At 47.5% G+C, this 15,079-nt stretch overlaps 1 protein-coding gene across 3 annotated transcripts in view; it reads left to right on the forward strand.

The window, feature by feature from the left end:
- Positions 1-15,079, forward strand: part of ZHX2 (zinc fingers and homeoboxes 2) — a 75,192-nt gene that overhangs the window by 34,468 nt on the left and 25,645 nt on the right. The window lies entirely within an intron of this gene.

Consider the following 15,079-nt stretch of genomic DNA (forward strand, 5'->3'; position numbering starts at 1 on the left):
AAAGCAAAGAAAGGCTTTGACAGTAGTGTGTCCTGTGAGCACCAGCACTGTGTACAGCAGTGGCTTTGCAAAATGCAGCAGCGGTGCTGCTTCCTTGCCCTTACATGGGACGGGAGGTTGGGCTCCAGCTGGGGAGCTCAGAGGCTGAAATCATTGCTTGTACTTGTCACCAGAAAAGCCACCTCTCTGGACTGTGAGCTCCTCACAAAATCAGTACACGCTTCCCCTGTGCTTGGTCAGGTGACTGTCCAGAAATGTTAGACAGACCCCCTTTTATTTTTAAAAAAGATGGTGGAGGCAGGAAGACTGCTAGAACTGAGGATTAGAGATGTGGAGGAGAAGCTGGTTGGAGAGCAGGAGAAACTTAGTCAGGATAGATGAGGCTTAGCCAAAGGCCTCCGCTGCTCCCTCTGTCTCAGGCCTGGAAGCCAGGCTTAGGCTTTGGATCATGCTGGTGGCTCCCAGCTGGGAAGGGGTGACGAGATTTCTTCCATATGACTGCAAACTCTCAGTTCATCCCACAGCTGGAGGGGGGATGAGGGCAGGTTTTCCCAAGTGCTTATCACTTCTTGGGTTTTGGTAAGGATGGGGTTGCTGCCGCCTGGCTCTCCAGCCGCTCCAGTGTGGTATTCCTTCAGGACCTTGCTCCATAGACAGGAGCTAATGGCACCGGAAGAGGTGAAAGCAGGTTTTGTTTTGTTCTTCTTATTTTTGGTAGTGCCTCTTCTTCCTTTTCTTTTCCGTTAAGCATGATGTCACAAATGACATCAGTCCAATAACTGCTTGTGGTTGTCATAGTCACAGCCTGTGACACCCAAACAAAGCAGCAGGAAACTGAAGCTGGCATACAAATGCTGTAATATTCATCACATTCCTTGTGCTTAATAACTGTGGGGTTAAGTATTCATTTTCCTTCGGGGGGTGGGTGTGTGTGTGTGAAGGAAGGGGGGTTAAAAGCACAAAACCAAGTCATTGAGGGGAAGGAAGGTGGTCCCCACTCCATCCGAACAACACAGTTGCATTTCTCCCTCCTGGTCCTCTTCCCCCCAGCCACTGTTACTCTGGACCTCAGCTGCTTGACTCCCTCCTGCAGCAGTTCCCATCATTGCAGACCGTATGGTGATGCTGTGGCATGGATGAAGGGAGACGTCCCGCTGCCTCTAACCCAAGCTGTGTTCCAAGGCAAAGGCCGCCCAAGGGCTGGCAGCAAGTGATGGCAGCAGCTCTGGGGCGCTTGGCCTTGCTGGGTGACTAAGGTTGCCATCCTCATAGTGCATGGACAGAGAGTGTAGAAGGGTTTTTTTCAGCTTGGTTGGGGATGAGGTATGATTGGGAAGGGTGTTGGGGGGCTTTTTACTTTTTTTATTTATTTGAATCTGTAAAATAAGCTATTCTGGGTGAGTGGCAAGCTGGTTTGCCCTTACAAGGTTTAATTCCACTCCTTTGGAGTTTTGCACAGTTGGTTTGATGGAAGGCACCTGCTGCAAGAAATACTTTTTTTTTTTACATTACTGGAATTATTTTTTTACAGAAATAGACCTAGTGTGAGCACCACATTTGAGAGACAAGCGCTGGAGGCGGGTGGTCGGGGCTTGCTGGGAAGAAGCTGCCTAAGCCCCTTGCCATCACAGGCGCGTGGGGAGCTGCCATCCTTGTGCCCCTCACCAAAACCTCCCCTTGCCCAGCACAGTCCTCCTCGGTACATCCCTGTGGGGGCACAGGCTCCAAGCTCTCCAGTGTGGCCTCCCCAAAATATTTGGGCACGTGATTCCTGGGCTGGGCCTGGATAACTCCCCATCCCTGCTGGAGCGAGGGACCCACGGAGGGCAGAGCCGGCAGCGAGCGCTGCCTGGCTCGGGGGCTGCGGGTTTGGGTGCTTGCAGGGGGTGCTCATTATATAATAGCTGGTGGTTGATTAATATGCTGTGAGTCAGAAACGCCAGGGTATTTTAGCTTTCTCTAGTTGCTATGGCAACATTATTTTAACAAATAGCTTTTTAATATTTAATTAAAACTCAGCTTTTGGCAAGCTGGAGTAAGAACTATTACAATTACTACTACAAAGGTTTAGCAGTGAAGTGTATTTCAGAGCCACGTATTTTTTTGGTTGGGTTTTTTTCCTCACCCCTCCGCCCCGACTGTCAGCTTCCAAAAAAATAAAGGGGGGGGGGGGGGGATCACTAATCTATTAATTGTCAGAAACATATGCTTGTTCCCAAGACACAAAGCAAACGTAATGTAAATCTGCAGTTACTCTTCGCAACTGAAGGTTGTCGCTTCTTTATAGTGCCAAGCCAGCTCTGTAAGGACGGAGCGGTATGATGGCATTTATTAATCGGTGCTTTGTCACTGGTGTTCCTTCTCTACCTTTGCCTCCCGGATGAGATCATTCCCATTTTGTTTGCTTCGTGTTCCCTCTGTGTCAGGTTGGATGCTTTCCCCTCGCCAGCTTGTAGAGGAGGCTGGTGCTGTGTCCGGATCAGGCTCTGGACTGGTTCCTAGTCTTTTTTTAGGTGAGTTCCTCTGCTCCCTGATACCAAATGATTCTGCAGTGGAGACAAATGAACGGAGAACTCGGTCTCCAGAGAAAAATAAATATTTAACAGCTCTCTTTGTAAATACCCTTTATTTATAGAACAGTTGCAGGTTCTATCATGCTTGGTAAATGGGGATGCTTTTTATGCAAGAATTCTGCCTTGAGGGACTCGGTGGATACTTAATGTCATCCGTGATATAATAATGAAATAAATGTGTTGCTCTCCTGGGATTCCCTCCCAGTCCCTCTTTTCTGTGATTAACTTCAGTATTGCACACTTTGTCTCTATGCACATCGCATTCCTTATTATTGTACTGAAACCTTATTTGGAAGTTAACACCTTTATTTCCTGAGGGGAAGGGAAGGTTGTTGAGTGTTTTGACTTATGCAGAGGAGCCTGAGACTATATGTACCTCCGTCACGTATCGCCGTGGTGTCTTGCCAGGTTGTTGGGATTGACATGCTCAGCCTCTCGCTGTCCCGGAGGCTGGGGTGGTGCTGATATCCCATCTTGTACACAGGGGAAGGCACACCTGGAGAGATGGACTGAGACGTGTTTCATGCCAGCTGTCTGTAAGTCAAGCGGCTATTCTGTAGTAGCTGTCTAACCCTTTCTGGCATCAGTTGAGAGACTGAGCTGTTTGAAGACTGTTTCACCCTGCTTTAGGACAGATGTTGGAGGCAGGTCACAGGTATAATCCTCAGAGCTGTCTGTCTCTTCCCAGTCACTCTGAGCCATAAACTAGATAGGGAAAATTAGGCAAGAGAAGTGCCATCCTGCGCCAAAGATCTTCTGTACCCATTTCTGTAGGTGGTCTGTAATGGCATTTCAGGCTGGAGGATGTTCTCACTCATTACACTGCTCTGGTCACACAGTGTTGCATATCTCTTCCAAAGCAGCACAGCTGATCTGTGCTGAATGTTGATCACCAGTGAGCATCCAGGGTTAAACCGCTCAAAAGGAGATGCAAACCCGGTCCCTAAGCATGTAAGCTAAGGTGCAAATGGTTTGCCTGAGCTCTCCTAGCAAGCCAGGAAGAGAACTAAGGCTTTCCTTCCTATTGTGCTGAAGGTGTGCTGTTGCAACTGAAATTACAGTGATAAGGTTATTGCTGCAGTAATATTGCAAACAGTATGTGTGTGTTAGGGAGTTCTTTAAAGCATCCTTCTGAGTTGCATCGCATACTTCTTAGTATGCTAAGTCTTTTGATCCCTGTTTAAACCCCGCTGACAGCAACCTCAAGGAGGCCAAAGGTGATCCCTGGATGTGGTGGGAGCTATGATGGGAGCAGGGTCTCTGGCTGGACAGTGGCAACTGCAGAGCAGCACATGCTCACAGCTACCCATGTCAGCTGCTGGTTCCTGAAAGTTCTGGGAAGGAATCCTTTCTGTTTCCTACCAGCAAGGAACTAAAACGTACTGCAAAAAATCAAATTTGCCTGGTTGCATAACAAACATGGGTCTCCGTGAGGCTTGCAAGGCAGCAGCCAGGACAGGCTTTGCAGACGGGTGGCGGGAGGTCCTGCTGTGCTGGAGGGGCAGCGCGGAGGGACAGGTGGTGACTGTTGTGGGGGAAGCTGACAAGCAGATGGATGGAGCTGGCATTGCCGGTGGAGCGGAGGAGGTGAGCGCTGCTGTGTTATTGAATGCGATCAGGCAACTGCAGAGGGACAAGGGGGGCTGAGAGGTTTGAACCAAACGCCCTGACCATGGGGAGCCTGCGGAACCATTCCCTGGGAGGAGGTGGGATGGGTTTGGTGAGGGTGGCTAGCAGGGGGTCTGAGCAGCAATGGTTTTGAATATCATAGGGTGGAGGATTAAGTAGCTGAAATGGGGATTGTGGTGAGAAGGCAGAGAGATAATGTTTCTACCTGGAATTTTCATTATGCAGCCAAATTTTAGGAAGAACACAGAGAAAAATGCTGCAGGATAACAGTCCTCCTTGGGCTATGTGCTAGGTTGTGAACAGAAATGCCCCCAGGTTACAGGTGAGAGAGATGTGGCCGATGGCCAAATTACGGATAGTAGAGCAGATGGGAAAACAGGGAAGGTCAGGAGCACCACCGTCCTGGAGCGGAGGTGGCACGGAGGCGAGCAGCGGGCTGTTGGGGAGGGATAGCAGTGCCAGGAGCCGGTGTGGTGGAGCAGACCCAGCAGCAAGCAATTTGGGGAATCCCTGATGCTTATTGCTCCCAAGTGCTGTGATGGGTGGCAGGTCTGGATGGTCAGATCTGCCCTGGAAAATGTTCCCAAGGAGGGAAATCAGGTTAGTCAGGAGGGAAAAAAGTAGAGGACAAGAGGCTGTATTTTCGTTTGGGTAGATGATACACTGGAGTTGTACTAGAAAAGCTGAAATGTGATTTGCAAGGGGCAATAAAAGCTCCTGTCTGCAAACAAAGACTGGTGTAAAAGATTTTACATACTGGGTCCTTGGCTCAGCCTCAGCTACTCAGCCTCTCTGTATGGGTGTAATGTGCTATATAGATTTTCAGTTCATAGCGATCTGGGACTGGCAAGTCGTCTGGAGAGGCACAACATGCACTCTGGCAGGTCTGACTTTCCCCACCCCTGAGGATAAGGGTGGATCCAAGCTGGCAAAACGCACTGCATGGGAGCGAAAGGCACATCTCTCCCCAGTGAGTGCTCAGAGATCGTGCAGTAACAAGGACACTCAAAAATGAAGCCCAAGGGTGCTTTTTTTTTTTTTTTTTTTTATGATGGTTTGGGATCTGTGCATGCACCTTCTGTTGCAAGTCAGTGATCTGTCGCAAATCTCCATGTAACTGGAGTATGGGGTCTCTTCCCCTCACTCAAACCCTCACTCCTTACTTACACTTAGAGCTAACCCAAGCATTGCTAGCTTTTCTCTTTGATGGTCCCAGTTGATTAAAAACATGCACTGCTACTTCTGGGTCTGCCTGGTAAGAAAGAACATCAAGGGATGGGATAGTCAGGTGAATTAGAGGAAGAGAGACTGGAAGTGACAAAAGTGGCAGTGAATTTTCCTGGAGTTTTTCCATCTTCACCTGTCCCAGACCTTTCTGTTATCTTCTGCTGCTGTCGGTAGTTTTTAGTAGTGCCTTCCCAGTGCCTGCTCGCTTGCTGGGGTGTCTGTTGGACATCAGGAGGTTGACATACTTGAAGCAGGAGCATTTGAACTTGCAAGTAGTCTGCTCATGTATTGGAGATTATGCTCCTGTCTCCTCACCCAGCAAATGCAGTGTGTGGGGGGGTATATCACGTGCTTTCAATCACAAATAGTTTCACACAATGCAACCGTGATATTTGCATGAGTAATGTGTGCTTAGTCTCAGTTTTGCTGTTTGGTGGAGTTAGGGTAGAGCATTGTAAGGCACCAAGCGCTGTAGTGGTCTCTGAGTTGTCTGGGTTTTTCACTGTCAACATTAGTCATGACTCAGGTATAAACAATCTGGCATGTTTCCTGTCTGCACTTCTCCAAGTACGGTCTTCTGCTTGCACATCTCAAACCAGACTGTAACTGTGTTTGCCATGCTCTGAAATCCAGCCAGGCTTGCTACGGATGAATCAAACCCCGCAGCGCTCAGGGCGGCTGGGTTTGATGCTGCCGTGAGTGTGTGTAGGAAGGATGAGGAGTGAATACGGTGCTCAGGATTTACTATAGGAGGAGGCTCAAGTCCCATTAGGGGGGGGAATGGTCTGGCATTTATTATTATTTGTTATGACATGATAAGAAAATATATTTTATATTTGTGTAATAATCACTAGATAGTTATATAAATAGTTATGCATTCATTATTATAAATATGAAGAGGAACTGCATGGCTGGGAGGGGTTAGCTCTGTTGTAAAGTATTCAGTGGATTGCCATCTTGATGTAACCTTGCTCTCCACTGGTTTTGTCTTAAGTAGTAGAGCCCACTGAGTGGCCACGGGCAGGTCATCCCTTTGATCTTGGAGGAGTGCAAAGGAGGAGCAACTTTCTTCTTTGTTCTTGCTTCTGCTGGAGTCAGTAGCAAAATTTCAGAGGACTTCAACAAGCTAGGATCAGCCTCTCTGCAAATACTCCCAAGGTACTTGGAGAAAGCACTTGCAAATAGGTGCAAAGCAGCTCATATGTGCCTGTGGTGGGGAAGGGAGCGCACCCTTAATAGGTGTTGCTTCATTATGAACACGTTCCCATTCCTTTTGGGGTGTGTTACCAAAAGGAAGAAACTTGGGCAGTGATAGCGTGATGTGTAATGCTGCAACAGGCAGCGCTAAGTTTTGGACCGTTAGTATAAAAAGTGGCACAGCTTCTGTAAGAGAAGATCCAAAAGTGCCTTTACTGTCAGTGAAAACCTGAAGGCCATATTTCATGGGTGTCGTGAGGATCTCTGACCATCTCTTTCCAGCCAAGTTGGGCTGAGTAATTGTGTCATTTGGGTGAACTCCTGACCGCATACGTTAGCCTCGTGCTAGCCCTGACCACCAGAGGTGGCTGTGAAATCAGAGGTATGCCCAGCGTGTGAAAAGTGGTGTAAAGCTTCCAGAGCTTGCCATTAATGTACATCACGTTTGGGGATCCTGGAGAGGGGGGTTGAGTGTCGGAAACAGGGCAGGCTGGGGATCAGGTTTGCATCCCCAGCATGCGGGGTGTGCACTGCCGTCCCCTTGGGCTGCCCATGCCACCGCTGTGGGCACATCTCCCACCCCAGCAGGGAATTGCTCCAATGTGTCCTTAAGCCTGAGACCAACCAGATGGAAAAGTATCCTGTGCTCAGCCCCTGAGGTGGCCCCAGCACCACACTGCAGTCATGGGGTATCTGGTCCATGCAGAGCTGTGCACTCAGGGACATGACAGATAGAGGGGAGGGAGATGGTGACCTCCAAACAGCTGCTGTGGTGGCAGTGGGGAAGGGAAGAGTGTGTTAGCTGCCCTTGGTTTTGGGAGAGGGGTAGGTGACTCCAAAAGAGCCTTTAAATAGCAAAACAAGTAGCAAGGAATTTGGAGGGTTTCATAAGCTGGTTGCAAAAGGAATAAATGTGGAAAAAAGAAAAAATCTCATTTGTGAGGGTGGGGAGTTTCTAGGCTGCGGCTCTGAGCAGCATCCCTGGGTTAGGAGTGCTGCGTAGCACAGCACTTGCAGGCGATGGAGCCATGTGATCCTTGCAGTACGTTGGCTTGCTTCAGCCTCATGGAGGCTTGGCTCCATACCTGCCTAGCACTGCTCTGCTCGTTTGTACATGCACTCCTCACCCAGAGGTGCCACGTCTGTGGGAGGGGGCTTACTGTGCCACCACCAGTGGCTGGGGCTTCCCAGTTAGCAAATATAAAAAAAACCCCAACTAGTAGGTTTAGCTGGTGAATTACCCCTGCAAATCGCCATCTCTTCATCTGACACCTGGCTTCTGCAACATGTCACTTTGTCTTCCAGCAAATATACAGCTGTGCCCATCAGGTCTCTGGCCAGTCATAGCTATGTGTTGAAGCTGTTGCTTCTCCTAAAAACCTCAGGCTATTTACTGTGCTCTGGGATATGTCAGTGGGATGGGGCACTGGGCTCAGGTGTCGTGTCCTCTTCTGTGGCTGCCTGAAACATATGCCTGTAAATTTAGCAGTGGTAACATCAATGTAATGAGCTCTGAGTGCTGTGTGGCATCGTTAGTGTGACAGCTGCTGGAAAATTGCAGCATCCGTTTCCAAGACCCCTTCCCAACACCCTGAGCACCAAGGTGATGCCATGCCAACCACCCACTGGCTATTAAAGCCTCCCTTAAAGTGTGCTGCTTTTGTGCTGCTTCCAAACCCCAGAATTTTGCAATAAATGATGATTTCAAAATGCATCAGTTCTTGCCCCATGCGGTGCATGTCTGTGGCCTTGCCTGCTCCCAGTGTCGTGTCCGCTCAGGTGGAGGCTCCTGGGTGCATTGAGCGTGACAGCCTGCTCAGGTTCTGTGCTGTTGTCATGGCTGTCCAGCACCAGGTGTGTTTTGGGGGAGAAATGACCCTCTTTTGGGCAGCACCGTCAGTTGCTATCAGTCAACTCGCTTTGCTTTTCAGGAGGCTCCAGCAGGATTAATCTGGCTGGCACTGTCCAACACTGCTTGGTGCCTGTGCTCTTCCTTGAGACCTCTAAAAGGAGGGACAGTCCCCAGTGTCACCTCTCAGGAAATACTTGATGTTCAAAGAGTTCATGTAATTAGCTGTACTTTTCTTCTTGGGTATCACCTAATGTACTTGAGTGAATGAGCCATCTATCCATTCCGTTTGCTTCAGCAAGACCGGCTGGGGCATTATGTACAGACCTCGGTGTGTGTTTTGCTGCTTTCCCTGGCTCTTCCTGCCGGTGGGAGCCTCGGCTGGGATGGCAGTGCAGACCCAGATAACATCATAGCTGGCGTATTTGCTGGGGAAAAAAGCACTCAAGACCTAACAAGAAGCTTAATATTCACAAGTTGCTGTAAGAACTGTGTCACGCTAGTGACTGTGTCAGACGCCTGTATGAAATGTGTACCATTTTTTTCCAGGATACCGAACTCCTGGGGTCCCATTAAATTGTTTGGAAATTCAGGTACTGGACACATCTGAAAACTAGTCTGTGGCTGCTTTACAAAGCCTGGATTTTATTCCAGGCAATTGGAAGGTCAGGGAAGGGGGCTTTATATTCCTGTAAGTGAATTTGGTGGATTTTTTTTCTTATTTAGTCAAAAAGATGACTGATAGCATTGCTAGATTCATGCACACTGCCAGCCTGTGCATCCTTTCCTCTGTGGGTTACTGGGGGTGACTGGTGTTCCTCTGCTGCTCCTTATCCCTTTATCCAAGACCCCCTTCAGCAGAAGCTGGGTGCCAGGTTGTTCTGTGCGCCTTCACCATGGCAGTGGATAACCCAAGGTGAGCCACGTTCCATAAGAAGTCGGGGATGGTGTCCCCCCTTTGCAAAGGCTGACGTCATTCTGGTGGGCACCACTCGCTCTTTGCCCTCTGCAGGGCAGGAGCATGCCCAGCCCTTTGCCTGAAGGGACTGAACAAAATTTGTCTGACTGCACGAGTTGAAATTTGTTTGGTTTAACCTTAAAACAAATTTGCCTGCAAGGGGCTATTGTCAAGAGACAGTAATGCTTGGTGTTGCTTGTTGTTCCTGAGCCACTGATTGTAGAGCATCTAGCTTATTGCAAAATTGCTATTTTTATCATAGCATAAAATGGTTAGTAGAGAGTTTTGAAGTGTATGTGTTGACTCATGGAGACAGCAATATTTAACACTTTTTTTTTTTTTCCTTTTTTTTACGTTCAAAGCAATTTACAGCTAATAATCCTCCTAACTCCCCTTTGTATAGGGAAATAGTGTTTGAACTCTTTGGGACAGATATTGGGGCTTGTTTGGTTTTGCAGCGCTGAAGTTGTGATTGGGGAAAAACTGATGATCTGGGAGAATCCTGCCTAGTAATAATACAGAGAAACCACTTTACATGAATAGCTCAAAAATGCTGGAGAAGGTATTGGGATTGGGATGTTTCTAGTGCTAACAGTTAAACCATATCCTGTCTTTCTCAAATTTATGAGAAGCAGTTTTATCTGTCTCCAGAGGTTTTCTTTTGTTGTTTAAAGTTCCATAAATCTACATGGGAGATCTTAAAATTGGATGAGAACTGTGTGACTGAGGCACTTCTGAGTTAAATTGTAACTTGAATCATAAGAAAATAAAGGTTCTCTTGGCGTGTTGCATTAGTGGGATATATTTGAACCAGTGTGTTGCATGTCATTAAACATATGGTGAATCACATCTGACATACATGCCAAAAAGACTCTTGAGATAATGGGACCAAAATGTCGTGCAGTAACAATGTTCACATAACAGAGTAATTTCCTGGAATATAATCCTCAGGGAATGTAAAATTAAATTTGAAAATGTATCCCCATCTCTATCTTGCCCCTTGTAAAGTAAAACCACTGGAAATTGTTAACTCCTTGGTTGTTCTTACAGCAACTTGTGAATATTAAGCTTTTTGTTGGGTCTTGAGTGCTTTTTTGCCTACCCCAACTTCACCTGCCCAAGGACAAAGTGAATCCATGCATCATTCGTCTGTAGCATCGCTACACTCGTGCTGCCTGTGGTGGAGGTTCCCCATAGAGACAGGGATGTCTTCTGCTTTGTTCTTTGTGTCTGCCACTGTTCTTCAGGCCTTCAGGTTTCCTGAAACAGTGACCACTTTGGGTAATGCCACTGCCGTGTGTAATGTGATGGGCAGAAAAAGATTTTCTGGGCTTGTTTGGGGTTTATAGGACGTACTCAACTAAAAGGCATTGTGCGTAGTTAAGCATATTTTGTGCAGTTAAGTGCATAGTGGATCGGTGCTGGCACAAACAGTGGTGTTCTCCAGGGATCTTTTACACCTTAAGAGAAAGTATAACCTGGTCCAATTATGGTGACCTGAAACTGCGGTAATTAAACTTAAGATGTTACTAAGGCTGTAGGGTAGGGATTTCGGAAAGCTAGCTTCCAAACCTGCTCCATCTGTCCTTAGTCTGAGCTTTAAACATAGACTTTAACTTCTAGCTATTCTTCCTTAACTTCCACTGTGTTAGTCAAGCAGCTTAATTCACTGGGAACTCTTACAGGCTCTGGTGTGTTTACACAGTCCTTATTAAATTAGATTGGAACAGCACTGTGGAATTTGAAAGAAAAGCAGAATGTGGATTCGTGATCTTTCTTTGTTTTGTAGCCTTTTTGAAGGAGGAGGCTTGGGGTGCCTTTGTTTATGTGTAGATAGAAATCACTAGCAAAACAGACCAAAAATGTGGTTTATCATTGCTGCCTCGGCCAACATGCTGAATTGAGATGGGCATTCCTGTAGGTTGGGCTAAAATTGGGTGGGAACGAGGGGACATTGCAGCTCCTGTGCGTTTGGCATGGGAGAGGAAATCCTGGAGCGCTGACCAGGGCTCTGCTGGTGGAGGGAAGGTGGGAAGTTTTTTTGTATTTATTCTCCTCTTCCCTTCTGTCCAAGCCCTTGTAGCCCTTTGCTGTTGCCTGTTCCTTTCTCTCCCCCTTCCCCTTGTCAGCATCCCAACACCTGCTGTTTTCATCATCTGCCTACAGATCACCCTTCTTCCCCTCAGGAAAACCCTCTGCTATTATCCATGTGCGAGTGCACACACACACACACAAAATAAACTTATGGTCCCACCAGGATAAATACTCTGTTAAAATCACACATGTAACATCATCAAAGCTCTGGTTTAAGCAGGGCAGATGGAAAATGCCCTGCTGACCTAATGCCCATTAAAAAAATTTATCTGTAGCTGGTGTCAATGGGCTGCTTTCTTCTTTTCCTTTCTTTCTCTTTCTTATCATTTCGGTGCTTTCTCTTCAGAAGAACTTCAGTGCTGCATTAAAGAGGTTACAGGTGCTTTTCATCTTTACCTTTTTTTTTTTTTTTTTTTTTTTTTTAATCCGCAATTTTACTTCTTCCCAGCAAGCCTCAGGGTTTTTTGTTGTTTTTTATTTTAAAGCAATTGATTCATAGCTCTCCTACCTGCTGGGAAAGATTGACCCTCTATTGAGCATCTTCAGACAGCCCTTCTCTTGAGTCACTCGGGACTGGAAGCGAGCAGAGGGCCAAGGCTGAAAGGTGTTTCTTTCCTAGTGCTGTTTGCACCCTAAGGAAACAGCGATGCATGCGCTGTTTTTGTATAGCTTCATATACATCATGTATGTATATGCCCCCATCTTGAAATGGGGTTATCCAAGGAGGAAAGGCTTTTTTTTTTTTCCCCCCACTAATATCCTCTTGATTTTTTACTTCAGATCTGAGTGAAATCTCATTGCACTTGGCCCCCCTCCCATAGTATGTTTTTGGTGGGTTTCTGCTGTGTGGTTTTGGGGCTGGTGATGGTGGTTTTGTTTTCTCAAACCTCAGGTAGCGCTTTGGGTCCTCTGAACCATGAGGCGTGGATCCTATCTGAAGCCCCTTCCAGTGGGTTAAATAATTTGTGGTTCCTCTCCCACTTTGTTGCCCTGGTCTTCCCCTGCATGTCAGGGGCAGGAGACGCGGGGCAAGCAGCAGTGCTGAGCCACCATGCTAAGTGAACAGGGAAGGGCGCCTTCCACATCGCTTCACTGCAAGCTCGATGGACCACAGGGGCTTTCCCATTGTTCAGCGTTTGAAGCCCTGAGAAGATAACCTCAGGGCAGGCTGGAAGAGGTTTATGGTGGATTTTTTTTGGTGGGTTTTTTGTTGTTGTTGTTTTGTTTTCGGTGCCTGCCATCTGATACCAACGCTAAATTGTTTCGCCCTTCAAAGGAACAAACTCGACGTGCTGGGTTGGCTGTTCTTCGTCCTTTCTAAAGGATGAATCAGCCAGCACCGAATTTCCTCAGCCGAGTCTTCTGCTTTTATGCATTGGTCTGAAAACACTGACCTCAGCAGTTAGGCTGATTTATTCCACAAAAGGAGTAAAATCTGTCTGTCCTTGTTTGACTTGAGTTTTGAAGGAATAAGATTGAGAATTAAAAGCAAATGAAGATAAGAAAACAAGATAGACCCTTTTTTTAACTTGCTTTCCTATACATAATATTGAGGCTCCTTTCTCACTCACTCGTGCATCAGCTAAACCAACTTCCATGGACATCACCCTTGAACTCTTTTTATTTAGTGCCACCTTTCATCGTTAGGAAACGGCTAGAGATGCCGCGTTTGAACCTTGGCAAGTGACAGGGACCAGCAAAGATTTAGACACCGCCCCTGCCCTGAAGATGAATCAAACACGGGGTGACCCGTCCTGTCTTGTCTCTCCCGTCCCTTCTTGCCCAGGGCTGGTTTGAATGCAGCTCGCCGATGTGAGCCACCAGTATTTGGAGAGGAGGGGTTTGGGAGCCGATTGCAGCAGCCGGATCCAATTTCTCAGCAGCGTTGTATGCAATTGGCCTGTGTTTCATCATATTCGCTTTATTTTAATAAGTGTTACGAGAGGACTGCTCAGTGACTGAGTAAGGATTTTCCATTACAGGCTCTGCAGCTTTTTCCACGCTCCCTGGCTCTTCCCTCCTCTTGCGGTACCACGCGCTGGATAACTTTGCTTTAGAAATTATTTTTTTGTAATGTTTTTTTTCCCCAAAATGAGAGCAGAGGCCCGTGGACTGCATGAGCAGGATGGGATGTTAAGGCTTTCTTGCTCCCTCTCCTTCTCGCCTCTGACTTATTTTTTTAACCCTTTAATTTACTGCTGTGAGGCCACAGGAGACAGCAGGGGAACTGAGTGTATTGGGTAATGCTGGGTCTGATTCCTCCCCAAGGCAGGAGCAGCCGTCCTCTGCAGGGACTGCTTCTCAGGAGCATTTCTAGAGGCCACACAAATCAGGAGCTGTGTGAGCAGCTTGTCTGGTTTCTTCTGCCCAAGCTTCCTTCATGCCCTAAACACTTGGTGGGGTTGGAAGAGCCAGAAGGCATTGGAGGAGAAGCAGATCACCTCCACGGTGCAAAGAAATCATGAAGATAAGGAATTTGGGGGAGGAAAGACAAAAGTAATTCAAGAATTCCATTGTTTTTTTCTGGCTTTTGTTTTTCCTTGGTTCCTCTTTCAGGTGAGGAGCATGCACTAAGTCTTGATCTAGTTTCCTGAATATCACAGGAGTTGCTTCAGGAAACGTTCGTCATCACATGTCTCCCTGTCAGCAGGCAGCTGGCCTGCTAGAACTGAAGTTCTACACAGAAACGTGTGTTTTGCCAATGCTTTTGTTGGGAAAGAGGCCTGAAGCCCAGGCTGAATTTGAGAGAGGTGATGGCTGATGAATGCTCCTCTGAGATGTGATTTCAGGTCTCTGCCCTCTCCAGCCTTACTGATGCGACTATTCTCTCTCCCCTTCCTCCCTTCTTATTTGGATTTTGTGGTCAGGAGACTACAGATAATAGCATCAGCTCTTTCTGTGGAACGTGGGTTTTCCTAAACCTCTGAAACTGTTGTGCAACTAAACTTTCACATAAAGCCGCAGGAGAAATTACCCAGACTGGAGCGGTCCAGGCTTATCGTGGTGCTTAAGGCAGAGTCTTGCAGGTGATAAGACAGGAGGGAATGCTGCTGGGAAGAGGGGAAGGGGTGCGAAATCCTTGGAAGCTGGCTTGTGTGTCAGTTTTGGATCCCAGTTAGTTACACAAAGGGTTTGACTACGTGGCTAGGCAAGCTTGAGAGCCTAGCCCATGTTTAGTTGGTGCCGCAGCAATAGCGGCTTGGTCCTAGCAGGACATCAGGCACAGCATCCAGCGATGGCTAGCGGAGGTGTGGGCGGGAGCTGGTGAGCACCCTGCCTGCCTGCCCTCCATACTGGCTGGGGCTGCCCATGGCAGTGGTGACCCCAGCATGGTTGTCCTGCCGGTGCTGGGAGCAACACGAGCTTCTGCCTGTCCTCCAAAAGGAGATGTCCCCCAGCGAGCATCCTGCTGTTAGATGTAGAGACCATCTGAGAACATGGCCCTGTTGCCTTAATTCCACTCCTGTCTAGTACAGAAAACAATTTGGGGACTACAAAGGTAATTTTCCGTGCTGTTTAGGAAACAAAATACGTTGACTGTGCTTTACAAAG

The sequence above is a fragment of the Falco naumanni genome, chromosome 3 (assembly GCF_017639655.2).
Source record: "Falco naumanni isolate bFalNau1 chromosome 3, bFalNau1.pat, whole genome shotgun sequence".
Classification (NCBI taxonomy): Eukaryota; Metazoa; Chordata; class Aves; order Falconiformes; family Falconidae; genus Falco; species Falco naumanni.